Genomic DNA, 13,302 nt, shown 5'->3' with positions numbered 1-13,302 from the left:
GCCAGTGTAATAATACTGATTACTTCTGTTATAGTTTTTGAAATAAAACATTAGTACAATTTACAAAGTAAACATCTTCAAAAATAACAAAAAAATCTAATCAGACAATGTCAAGACAACAGGAAAGAAATTGAATCAAAATCAGAGAAAGAGATAGAGACAGGGAGATGGGAGGTTTACCCAGCAGGGAACTGATCAGTCACCCAGAAGTAGGCCACATGAGTAGCTTCATCATAAATACATGTGGCCTCTACAGGGCTCCCTGCTGCACTGCTATTTAAAGAGCAGATGATTGACCACCTGTAAAGAGTTAAACCCGTTCAAGTGGACACAGTTGATTTCAGCTGCAGCTTTCTTTGTCCCCAATGGCATAGAAGCTTGCAAAACAGAAGCATCCCCAAAGTAAATGATACATTGCTCTGTGGTTTCATCTCTGTGCCTACATGTCAAAATATATCAACACTGACTGAAACACATCTTAATTCAGCATGACTGTTTTTACATCAAGCAGGCTGTGACAAATATAGTTCTATAGATTTCCAGGTACAGTGTTGTTTTATGTGTTTTAAAACTTCTTTCAGTTTTATATTAGTCAATAATATATAAATTCAGTATATATATATATATATATATATATATATATGCGCTCAGATATTTACTCCACGTCCACAACTGCAACATTCATAATTTATCATTTTTTCCAACAGAGCTATCAACCCGATATCAGAGAGATTTTTAATTTCTCACTTGAAAAAGAAATCGACTCCTCACTCTCCAAGTAAAACCACGAGCACTTCACGTTCCTGACACAGATCTGCTCGCAGAACACTCATTTTCTTTCCCGTGCAGAGTAGAGAAAAACTATTAAGGGGAATTTTCAGGCCAGTCACAGATGGTTGAAATAAACAGCATACTACTCCCACTTCCATCTCTCATTACAGCCACACTGAAGGATGCCAGGCCTTAGATGGGAAATCTGCAAGTACAGCAGGCAAACATTCAATGCATAAATTCAGTCGACTCTGAGAGGATGAATATTTACCAAAATGAGTTTATATCTAAGCCTTGACTATCCCTAAAACATGGGCATTTATTACTCTTTTTCATTCAAACTTAGTCAGCTATTTATAATTTGCAAAAGTTTCGCTGGGAAACTGCTCTGCATGTTAGTTTTGAATGTTCTAAGACTCGGACTGATAAGATATTTGTGGAAAGTTATGAGAGGTGTCATGGAAAAGACACTACTGAGGGCATTGCACCTGTTTATTTTGAACTCATCAGTGCTGCTGGTGGGGAGCTGTCAAGCATAGTGAGTCATTGTGTGAGGAGATGGTCTGAGAGCAAGCTGGAAGTGTGTGTGTGTGTGTGTGTTTGTCTGTGTACCTGTATTAATCATGTTGAGTGCATAAAAATACTTCTCATCAAGGACAAAAACCAAGTTCCCATAGGTCAAATAACTGCAATTTAGCATAAATACTTGATTTAAGTTTTGGGTAAAGCTTAGGGTGGCTAAGTAGTGGTTACGGCTAGGGTTTGGTGAAGTTTCTGGGCACGTAAGTCAGCGTAATCTCCCCTGAGATGATGGAAACAGTGGTGTGTGTGTGTGTGTGTGTGTGTGTGTGTGTGTGTGTGTGTGCGTGCGTGCGCGTGCGTGTGTGTGTGTGTTTTCATGCATGCATGGTTTACTTAAGAGCTTTGAGAGGAGGGCAGTGGGAGGGTTTGTTCATCTAAAGAAAGCACCAGAGAGAAGCAGCTTAATGAGGACCATGGCATTGTGCATAGCAGTCATTAATTATACCAGTATGTGGTTAATTTCATGTTTGTCTATGCTTTCATCCCCTTTGTACTCATTTGACTGAAAGACTTTAAGGTTAAAATCCAACCAACCACATACTGTAGCACTTACCGTAAGCCAGAACATATTAAAAATCCCTTTGTATAAAAATTCACCCGGTTCCCCACTGATATTGCACAGTTTGTTTGTATTATTCATCCTATCTAAAATATTAAATACCAGTTCACCTCCTCATCAGAACACAAGGTCAGTGTACATGTAGATAAACAGGCCCTTATCTTGTTTTTACATCCAGATTTTGGATGAGATAAGCAAAACACAAACAAGAAAAAAATGGTAAATATGGAAAAATACAGCTGGTAGCTTAAACTTCAAGGAAGCAGGTTTCTCACTGGAAGGTGAACTGGCAGGAAAAATCCAGGTGGGAGAAACAGAGATGTCCTTGAGGAAAGCCCTCAGCTCTCCTCTGCACCAGCAGCTTACTCTGCAGTTGAGCAGGGCAGCTTGCAGATGTGAATGTTTGCAGAATTTCTGTAAAAAAAAATGAGCACTGATCTCAGGAAAATTTCCCTGAGCAGCACATGAATAAATACGCATGGATATCACTGTTGGACAGCTTTTATACTGCATAGTATATGCTATAAGTAACCGCTTGCTTTATAAAGCTTTTGCATCGAGGAATCTTCTGTTCTTCAGATTTTTTTTTTCTAAAGGAATCAATTCATGTCCATTTTTCTCCAAACAGAAATAGCCTGCTCAGTCCTTGTGAGATCAACTAAGCAGTCTGGTTGACCTGACTGATCTCCTTCTGTCGTACCAAGCATGTACACTCCAACACCTACAGCTACCAAGGAATGACTCACCCGTCTCAGATGTGTTTTCAAAGGCTGCTCGGTGAGGTTTTCAGCTTGTTTTAGGAGGATGCCAATGAACTCATAGTCATTAAGGAAGGTCTTGTGTCTACAGTATTGATCTTCAAACATACACTCCATGAAGTCCTTGTGGGAATCAGCAACAAGTCCCAGTGCCCCAGATTTGGTATCAAAACAAGATATTTTTAGCTCATTCCAGCAAACAGATCCGTTACAGGAGTCGACTGAAAGACTGGAGAAGTAGTTTTAGCTGTGCATCAAAATGATCACGTCTGAAATGATGGCATCAATATTATGATCTATAAAAAATGTCTCATAGAAATTGATCAGACGTGGCTCAAAACACTCAAGACAAATGGGACCATGTTTCTTATTGGTGTTAACAGTTCAATATACAAAGTTACCATGCCTTGATATTTCTATCTATTTCAGCAGGTCAAAAATGAGCTCCTTGTTGCTTTGTGTTACTTTGCTGCTCTGTCCATCAGACCCCTCCTCATCCGCTATGCACAAGCCAAAGCAGCTTTCCCTGCAAAACCAGGCCCACTGCTCTCCCTGGAGAAGAGGCTATTTAACAGGAAGCCCACTAAGCATTAAGGGCTCTGGCAGCCAGAGCAGAGCAGGCTGGTGGCTGGTGAGGGACAGACAAGCAACTCCTGGAGCCAGGATAAGTAGAAGCCTGCAAGACACCACAGAGAGCTGCGAAGTGGAACATCTCAGCTTGTCTTTTGGCCAGCAACACAGCAGCAGAGCTGTCATCCCACTCACTAACACTGACTCTGCAGGTGTCTGTGTGTGTGTGTTCTATACTGTGTGATGGTGAAGGCATCAAGGAAGAAGGTGTATCCTTGCAGCCAAGTCTAAAACACAGCAGGGAAATGTGACTCCAAAGCTTTTTTGGATGCAGCCAGCTCCGTCTAATTCATGGATTTGTTTACGTGCGATGCTAGATGATGCTGTTCAATTAGGATCAGATCATTTCTATGTTGGTTTTGTTTGTTAGTGTTGTAGATCCAGCTGATAACATACCTGCTGGGAAGCTTCAACAAGAAGGCATTTGTGAATTTTCTTGTAGGCCTATGTTTCTTTAGATTCTATCATTTGCAGTTTGAAATCCTCTATTGTGTAGGTGTAATTTTGAACATATACTGAAAGAATAATTGCATTTTGTGATGATGTTTATCAGCCACAACATTAAAATTGTTGACAGGTGATGTTAATAACATTATCTATGGTATCTATGGTATCAATGCTACCTGCCAAAAGGTGGGATATATTTGGCAGCAAGCAAATAGTTCATTGTTAAAGTCGATGTGTTGAAGTGAAAGAATCTGAGCAACTTAAGACAAATTGTAATGGCAACACAACAAGGTCAGAACATCTGCAAAACAGCACATCTTGAAGCTGTTCCTGGTATGTCACGATTAGTATCTACTAAAAGCTTTCCAAGAAATGACAACTAGTGAACTGGAAAAAGGTTATGGGTGCCCAATGGCACATCAATGTACGTGGGGAGTGAAGGCAGGTTTGTGTGGTTCAGTGCAATAGAAAGGCTATTGTAGTACAAATAGCTGAAAACCCTGATGCTGGCTGTGATAGAAAAGCATCAGAACAGACAGTGCATCACAGCTAGCGGTGTATGAAGCTGCATATAGCTGCAGAACAGTCACAGTGTCCATGCTGACCCCTTTCCACTGCTGAAAACACTAAGAGTGGACAGAACTGGGCCATGTAAATGGAATGTGTGCATCTTCTACCTGGCTAAGAGATGGCAGCAAAATGCACCATGAAGAATTCAAGTCATTGGAGGCAGTGCCATGCTCTGTGCGATGTTCAGCTGGGAAGCTTTCATTCCTTGTATTCGTGTGGATGTTATTTTGACATGTACCACCTACATTAACATTGTTGTAGACCACATGCACCCTTCCTGGCAATGGTATTCCCTGATGGCAGTGGCCTCTTTCACTAGAATAATGCACTTTGTCACACAGCAGAAAATGTTCATACATGACAAAGAGCTCAAGGTGTTAACCTGGCATTGAAATGTGCCCAGTTTTAATCCAATTCAGCATCTATGGGAGCTGCCTGCAAAAACAGTCAGATCTGTGGAGGCCCCACCTCACAACTTCCAGGATTTAAAGGATCTGCTGCCAATGTCTTGGTGCCTGATATCACAGGACATTCTCAGAGACCTTGTGGTGTCCATGCCAGCATGGATGAGATTGCTATATATTCATAAGCATGCCTGCTGACTTGATTTGAACATAGGTATCCTCAGGTTCGTGATTGATCCTCTTTTTTTATTTTTCACATTTGTATGTTCTGTTGTCGTCTAGACATACACTACCGTTCAAAGGTTTGGGGTCACCCAGAAAATTTCATGTTTTCCATGAAAACTCATTCATGTGCTAACGTAATGGCACAAGGGTTTTCTAATCACCAATTAGCCTTTCAACATGATTAGCTAACTCAATGTAGCATTAGAACACAGGAGTGATGGTTGCTGGAAATGTTCCTCTGCACCCTTAGGTAGATATTCCATTAAAAATCAGCCGTTTCCAGCTAGAATAGTCATTTACCACATTAACAATGTCTAGACTGGATTTCTGATTAATTTAATGTTATATTAATTGAAAAAAGCTGCTTTTCTTTCAAAAATAAGGACATTTCTAAGTGACCCCGAACTTTTGAAAGCTAGTGTATTTATTCTTTATTAGAGACCTTAATGACCACTTTTTGGACTCACTGGACAAAGTCTCTTGTCTCATATACTGTGACTGAGACATATGATGTGCACAAGAGCGAATCCATAAAACAAATTACAGGATTGCATCAGAGTTATTTGAAGAGCTTGTCCTTCTTTACCTGCAAGCAATCCACTTATTATAACAGATGCATATGTTCCTTCATTTCTTAAGGAGGATGGTGTTGCTACTGGTAACTTCAGGCTACTGGTAATTCACCCAGCCATCAGTTTTCTACCCTTCTAATCCTGTCACCTGTCTAAAGATTCACTTCGTCAGAGAAGTTCTTGCAGGTCACCACTCACTATCACCGGCACAACTGATAAAGCAAAAGAAAATTACCTTTTGCAATCCCTTTACTGCACTCACAGTGAAAGAAACAAGCAAAATCATTATGTTCTCTTTAAATCATGTCATGACAATCAGCATGTGTTGCAGTCAGGTTGAACCTTTCCAGCTGTGGGTTTCAAAGCTGACAGAAACTGTCCATACCTGAATATACAGACAGAAATGTGAATGTGTGAGATAAGTGAAACCTTGAGACAGACAGTGAAATAAGCTGTTCTTCTGATGTAAGGGATATTGTATCTGACAGATTTATATGTTCCCTTCTGCAGCTCATTCTTAGAACAGAAGGATAATTGTTGGTTCTAGAAATAAAGCAGAATTCACAAAATCAGCCTTTATTCCAGTAACAGTAATGCCGTTTCCTGTTTCATTTCTCTTCTCAATACAAAGAAATTTTCACTCACAGAGATAATCAAACTTGCATGCTTTGTTAAAACCAGGAGGTTTTGTGTTTCTTACAGTAGCTGGCGTTTGTTTCAATTTGCACCATGTGGGACTCAGAAAGCAGTTGGCCAGGATCAAGTTGTGGGTGTAGTGAAAGGATGGGAGGGGGTGGAGGATCTGACAGCTCCACAGTGAAGGAAGAATCTCTGTTCATTTGTTTAAAAAAAAAACAAAAACTCTATTGAGTCAGAGTGTGTGTAAGTGCATACTGACTCATCTTTCTATGTGGATTGCATCAGACGCAGATGAGCTGTGATGAGGTGTAGAGGGCAGCCATGCAGTCAAGTCGTATATACTCACGGGAAGCTTTAGACATGCCTTGCTCATACCGGGTTGGACCCTCTTTTGCCCTCAGAACTGCCTTAATTCTGTGTGGCATAGATCCAATCAGGTGCCAGAAAGAGATTGTGGTTCATACTGACATGGCAGCATCATGCAGTTGCTGCAAAATTGTCTGGGCAGCAGCTTTATGATGCAAACCTCCCGTTCCACCACATCCCAAAGGGGATCCATTGGATTGAGATCTGATAACTGTGCAGGCCACTGGAGTACACTGAACTAAATTACACGTTCAAGAAACCCGTATGAGATGATATGAGCTTTGTGACATGGTGCATTGACTTCCTGAAAGTGGGCATTAGGAGATGGGTACATTGTGGCCATAAAGGGATGGACATGGTCAGCAAGAATACTCAGATTGGTTGTGGTGTTTAACTGGTGCTTAGGTGGCACTAAGGGGCCCATTGTGAACCGAAAAAAAATATCCCCCACACCATTACACCAGCAGCAGCAGCCTGAAAAGTTGATGCAAGGCAGGATGGATCCAGGATTTCATGTTGTTTACGCCAAATTCTGACCCCACTATCTGAATGTTGCAGCAGAAATTGAGACTCATCAGACCAGGAAATGCTTTTCCAATCTTTGATCATTCAATTTCCTGGTCTTCTGCTGCTGTAACCCCTCTGCTTCAAGGTTGGAGATGCTGTTCACTCAGAGATGATCTTCTGCATACTTCAGTTGTAATGAGTAATTATTTGATGTACTGTTGCCTTTTATCAGCTGGAACCAGCCTGACCATTGTTCTCTAGCCTCTGCCATTTTTGCCAGACAACTGCTGCTCATGGGAGTTTTCTTTTCTTTCTTTTTTGGACAATTCTCTGTACATCCTAAATGGATGTGCATGAAAATCCCAGTAGATCAGCAGCTTCTAAAATACTCAAACCAGCTTGTTTAGTAGCAACAATCCTGCCACATTTAAAGTCAGTTAAATCACCTTTATTCTTAATTCTGATGCCTGGTTTGGACTTCTGCAGATCCTCCATGTCTATATGCTTAAATGCATTAAGTTTCTGCCACATGATTGACTGATAAGTGAACTATAATATCAAACAGTCGAATACACACTTCAGTGTATAATGTATTTTAAAGAGCCAAACTCCTGCCAAAAGGCGAGAAAACATCCAAGGCATAACTGCTAGCAAGTCCCAACTTAGCACAAATTTGCACACACAGTTGCATAAGACTATACAAATGAATAATATACTTTTAAACTCCCCTCTGCAGTCTCCCATTGTGCCTTCATTTAAAGATTTAAGCAATCTAGTTTGTGCTGCTGTGACTGCTCTCTGCCACAAGTTATGTTTGAACCCAGTTAAGAAATAACCTCAAAGCAATTGTGTGGGAGAGGCAGGAAAAAATTAGCCAGTCAATTTGTTTCTTATTGAGTTTTCGGTGTTACTTCATTAAAATGTATTTATTTTTAATACATTTCTGTTTTTATATATAAGTATATGTAGACTATGTATTGAATTTAAGTCTGTTCTTTTCCTGATACAAGCAGCAAAAGCACAGAAACAGTGCAACAGATGAGCAAATGCACTGATCACTTCACATTGGCAACATTTCCATGTTTTAAAAATTTTTTTAAAAATCCTAAAGGTAAAGACTGAGCCCTAAGCATCTTCAGAGGGGATATTTGCGATGAAGAGAGTCGGCCTTTATCTAGCAACACGCTAGTCTGTGTGTCTCTGAGGTCACTCCTTGGCGGTCCACAGCACAGTCGAGTTCTCCGAGCCTAAAGGGATCTTGACCCTGTTGATTTGGCAAACCATGTAGATGAGATGTTGCTAAGCATCCGCTCTCCCTCTGGCAGCATAAAGGCCATGTGGGAATGCTGTGGAGGGGTAGATAACTGTGCTAGTTTACTGCCACAGTCAGCTCTCCTGCAATGTGTATTTCTGCATGTACGAGTGTGTAGGAGAGTCTTAGTGTGTGTGTGTGTGTGTGTGCGTGTGTGTGTATGCGTGCATTTGTGTGTGTGTGTGTGTGTCACAGCACATCTCTCACTCTCTCTTCCTCTCCAGTATTTTCTGTGCTATACTTACAGGCTCTTGGGATTAAAGCGTGGTTTCCACAGGTCCTCAATGTGTGACAAATCTCTTGATGGGGCCAAATCTCCTAAAGTCCTTTGAACTGTAAAACCCCTTTAAAGGTACAGTATCCAATTTTACTCTTCAGCTAATACCATCAGCAATTTACTGTAAATGCTTCAGAGGCTGCTCAGTATATGATTATCACTTCAAATGTGTTGCTGATTTACATGAAATGTTGTTAATTTTCCTCGTCATCTATCATATCATGCAGAATGTGCACACCCTTCTTTCGGCTTCAAGGTTATCAAACTTAAATACAATTTAGTATGAAGTACGATGAATGAAAGGAGCGCTCCAGAACTTTATGAAGCTCTCTGCATACACAGAAGAAAATGAATAATTTCTTGGAGCGCGAGGAAGTGAAGGTGATAGTTAGTGAGTGGAGGATGTATAATTGAACATGTGGTGGGTCTCTGTTCACTCCTGTCATCATTAATTTCCTCAGGAAACATAACGGCCAGCTGGGAGTCGGCCCATACAAAAGAACGAGAGCTGACAGGAATTGTAAATCTTGGGTATGTTTGCGGCTACAGTTGCAGTTTAAAATGCATGCCAAAGAGTCACAGCACAGCTTCATCCATTTTTTGCCATTTTCTTTTCCTACAGTTAAAAGACAGACCATTCTAAGTTCGGCTTATAATTATATATAGTAGAACCTGTTAACGGAGTGAAATCTCATTGAGACATTACCATTGCAGCTGCTGTTTATAAGCAGCCATCTGAAATAAAAATAGTACAGTTCAGGCTTGTGTCACTCCTTCAGAACGAGATCAAGGGCTTGTGTCTTTTAGTGCCGATGCTCGACAGTCACACAGGGAGAATTCTCTCATTAAGGGACAGATATTTATTTCTTCATTGACAGTAGCTTTAATAATGCATCAATGAGAGACATCGCGCACGCAGTGGAAGAGACATGTGGCTGTCACTTTTTCTCAACTGACACTGAGCTATGAGAGAGAAATACAGCTGAAGGCAACAATTTTATACCTGCTCTCAAACGGATGAAGCAGAGGAGACAGGTTTGAGGGGGAAAAGGGGGTTGGAAACTTTTGAAATGTGTTAAACATCATAAACTGATGATATAAAGTTAGATAAGCGTATCCGTGGGAGGAATATGTCAGACTAATCATCGTCATCCACTGAAATCTTGGACCTACTTTTACTCCTGTCAAATAATTTCTATCAGTTAAACGGGAAAACACACTCAGGAAGAAGAGAGAAAGGGTGAATTACATTTGACTGATTACTTTGGCTTTTTGAAAGTCTTGATAGCAGTATTGATTGAAAACAAATTTATGACTGAGCATGCATGAAAATGCAATATTGATTTGACATGTATAGCATTGCAGTTCTATACACGTACTGAAAGAAATCCTCTGAACATATTTAAAGACATTATGAATTGGCACAATAGTGTAGCAGTTCTCAAACAAATTGATCTTGGCATCAACCTCACTGCACAAGATCAATGTTAGATTCTTGCATCAACAACTTAAGAAGTTGATTGATATGGGATTTTAATAGTAAGGTTTTGATTCTGCACTCTGGAAATAAACAACATCCCCACCAAAAAGGCGGCCGTGTGGTAAATATAAATGACCTTCACTCATTTGATCTGCAACAACAAAATACTGCAGCATCTCCTCATTGGGCTAAAACTAATTTACGTCTACCGTGACATATCTCACTGTGAATGGAAGCACTCTGGCCAAAACCCTGGAAGAAAGTGAAGGGGAGAAGAAAGTGAAACTTGGAAGGGTGGCTGAGAGGGTAGGATGGGAAAAGAAGGAGAGCCAAGGCCATGCAACTGTTTATAATATGAGACTTATTTTAGCAGCCTCTAAATCTGTTTTGACAGGTAGAACACTCGTGGGTCGACTGGTGCCGTCCCTGATGCCAACTAGAGGCAGATCAGAAAAGGATGGCATAACTCCACAGCACCCTGCATCCAAAAGCATCACTTCTATATTAGGGTTTGCTTACTATTTCTGAAACAAAGGCTTGAAACGAAACAACACCAAAATTGTATATGTGTAAATTTCGGATAGAATACAGGAAGGAGAACTATTAACATCTCACTAGAAAACACATTTATTGTTGTTTTATCTGCGCATGCTGCTGTGTGATTTCTTCTAAGTAATTTGATTACTGGAGACAAACAAAACCATCCTCATTTTTAAAAAAAAACAATTTCAATCTGTGAGAGCAACTACACTCCACTGTTCTACTGTTGTCCTGTTAAAACACTCCGCTAGTGCCAGTATCATCTCGATATTCCAGAAGAGGAGGCATTTTCATGTTGACTATCGTTTTGTCAGGAGTTCTTCAATCTCAAGTGGGTGGAAATCTCATTTTGGAACAAACAAACTTCATAAAGTCTTCAGCTGTGGATTGTTATTTTAGTGCTCATGTAGCTCACTCACAGAGTGAGGAAAGCTGCTGAGAAGAAAGCAGCCTGCGAGTACCAGATGCCTACTGATTTATGGTCTGTGCAGCAGTCATGTCGATGGGGTGGCAGGAAATTGAATTACATGAATTAAAGGAAGTTAATCTTGCAAATGTTCTTAAGATATGCGTCCATCAGTTTCTGCTAAAAATAGAGCTCTGCGTGTGTTTTGTGTTCTCTCACATGTTCGACTTGTACTAATAAGGAACAAAATTATCTACTATCTGCATGCGGAGAATGAGATAGCATCTCTTTGATGATGGGGAGGCGGGGAGAGAAATCTTAATTGGGGGTACAGTAGGTGGTTAAAGATGAGGGTTTGCTGCAGTAGAGGAAATTCAGCACTTTTAATCCACTCATCCACCCAGGCAGTGACAGCAGGATTACAGCAGAGATCATTTAAAAGAAGGCAATTATGACAGCACATAGCAATACACTGCCCTAAATTCAATTACCCTCTTTGGCACTTTTCAATTTTCTTTAATTAAGTGGATTAAGAAGAAAGACATGTTCTTCAAGTTTAAAAAAAAGTTAAAGTCTAAAGAAAGAAGAGGGGCAGTGGATGAGAAGCAACTCATTTCTGCTCTGCTGATGATTAGCTGTGGGTGTTGGCCATAAGAATCCATGTTTCGTGCATCAAATTGATTTTGTTCATCATGAGACCGACAATGATTCATGTCAGGCCTACACAGCTTTGAGGTTTGTTAAACACATTCTTCTGTTGTTGTTTTATATTTGTTATTTAGGAAGAGGGCAGGAGCTTGATATTTTTTCCCCTCATGAGTTGTCTGTCCTTGCATTGACTTGGTACTTCGAATGTCCTGGAGCTATGTTGGAACAAGTGATTTAATCTACAGTAAAGATCTTGCTGCTTGCACTGCTTGCAGCTGGCAGCAAAATGTGACAGATGTTACTAAAGAAATAAATTTCCCCTTAACTCCTAACCTTGCTGATCCAACAGTTTTGTGTAGCACTGACCAAACCGGCTGCTCTGTGTATTTTTGTGTATTTTTGCCCTGAGACATGGAACTCAGTCACAATTTCTCTGTCAAAGACGGAACAGATTTGACATTTCTCCTGTGAATATTGAGAAAGTTTGTCTTCTTCATGACTTATTTCTCCAATTTTTCATTCTATAAAGAAAATTCGGTAACTCCAGGCTAGAAATAATGCAAAGTCTGTGTAATTGAGATCTTTTTCGCATTGCACCAGATAATTTATGGCTAAAATTCACATATTTTTCTGTTATGATTGCCAGGAATGTTTTCATTTTCGTACAGAGACAGAAGTAATCCAGTTTTATACAGCCCTGGGTAAGAGATCAACATATTTGTTATAGATGTTAAAAAAGGACACAGGTTAATAGGAATTGTCATGTGGATGTATTCCTATTTTTTTGTGTTCCTGTTGGCTCTCTTGTCTTTATTGATTCTTGTGTATCCTCCTGACTTTAGAACTATAACAATTTAAGTTCAACAATGATTTGTCTTTTCCACTTACCGTGTCTTACAGGTCAAAGCCACGTCCGTGATGGCCTCTGATTTCCTACTGTCCCCATTCCTTTTCAGTAGAGGTCATCAGCCAATTAATTTACATTATCTGTCAGCATCAAAGAGGATGGATCTGCCTGCAGTATTTGGTAGCAGTGCAGCTCTTTTGCACAGGCAGCGTGATTGATCTGCTCCTTTGCTTCCTGATGAAAGAGACTGCCTTTGTTCTAGCCAGGAGCCCAGCGTTCGGCCTGTTAAATTATCTTCCATCCTGTCTCTGTTTGCTACCATTAGACTTTGATTTTTTCAAATGGCGTCATACCTTCAGTGGGCAAAGAATACAGCATTTTATTACATTCAGAAAAAGATAGATCTCATGATATTTATTTTACAATATTAAGTCTTAATCCTATATGTTTTTCTGTACACAGTAATGACCTTTTAGTAGTTTATTGATGCTTGAACTCCAATTTGTATGCATCACTATGGAAAATCACTTAATGGCTTGTTCCTGTGATATTTGCACTGCATCCATGATCTTGTACAACGTAGCCTGTAGGTTAATTCTGGCATTACTTGTTCATGAGGGTAATCCATAACACTTAAGAGTCCCATCTCTGTTGACCTTTAGAACTGAAACAATTCTGTTTCTACTTCACAACCCCCAATGCTCCTTTAAAAAGTTAAAGACTACCATGTAGTACTACAATGTGCCTGCAGACTGCGCCACA

Source organism: Amphiprion ocellaris, chromosome 14, assembly GCF_022539595.1.
Source record: "Amphiprion ocellaris isolate individual 3 ecotype Okinawa chromosome 14, ASM2253959v1, whole genome shotgun sequence".
Lineage (NCBI taxonomy): Eukaryota > Metazoa > Chordata > Actinopteri > Pomacentridae > Amphiprion > Amphiprion ocellaris.
Note: the sequence above shows the minus strand (reverse complement) of the source record.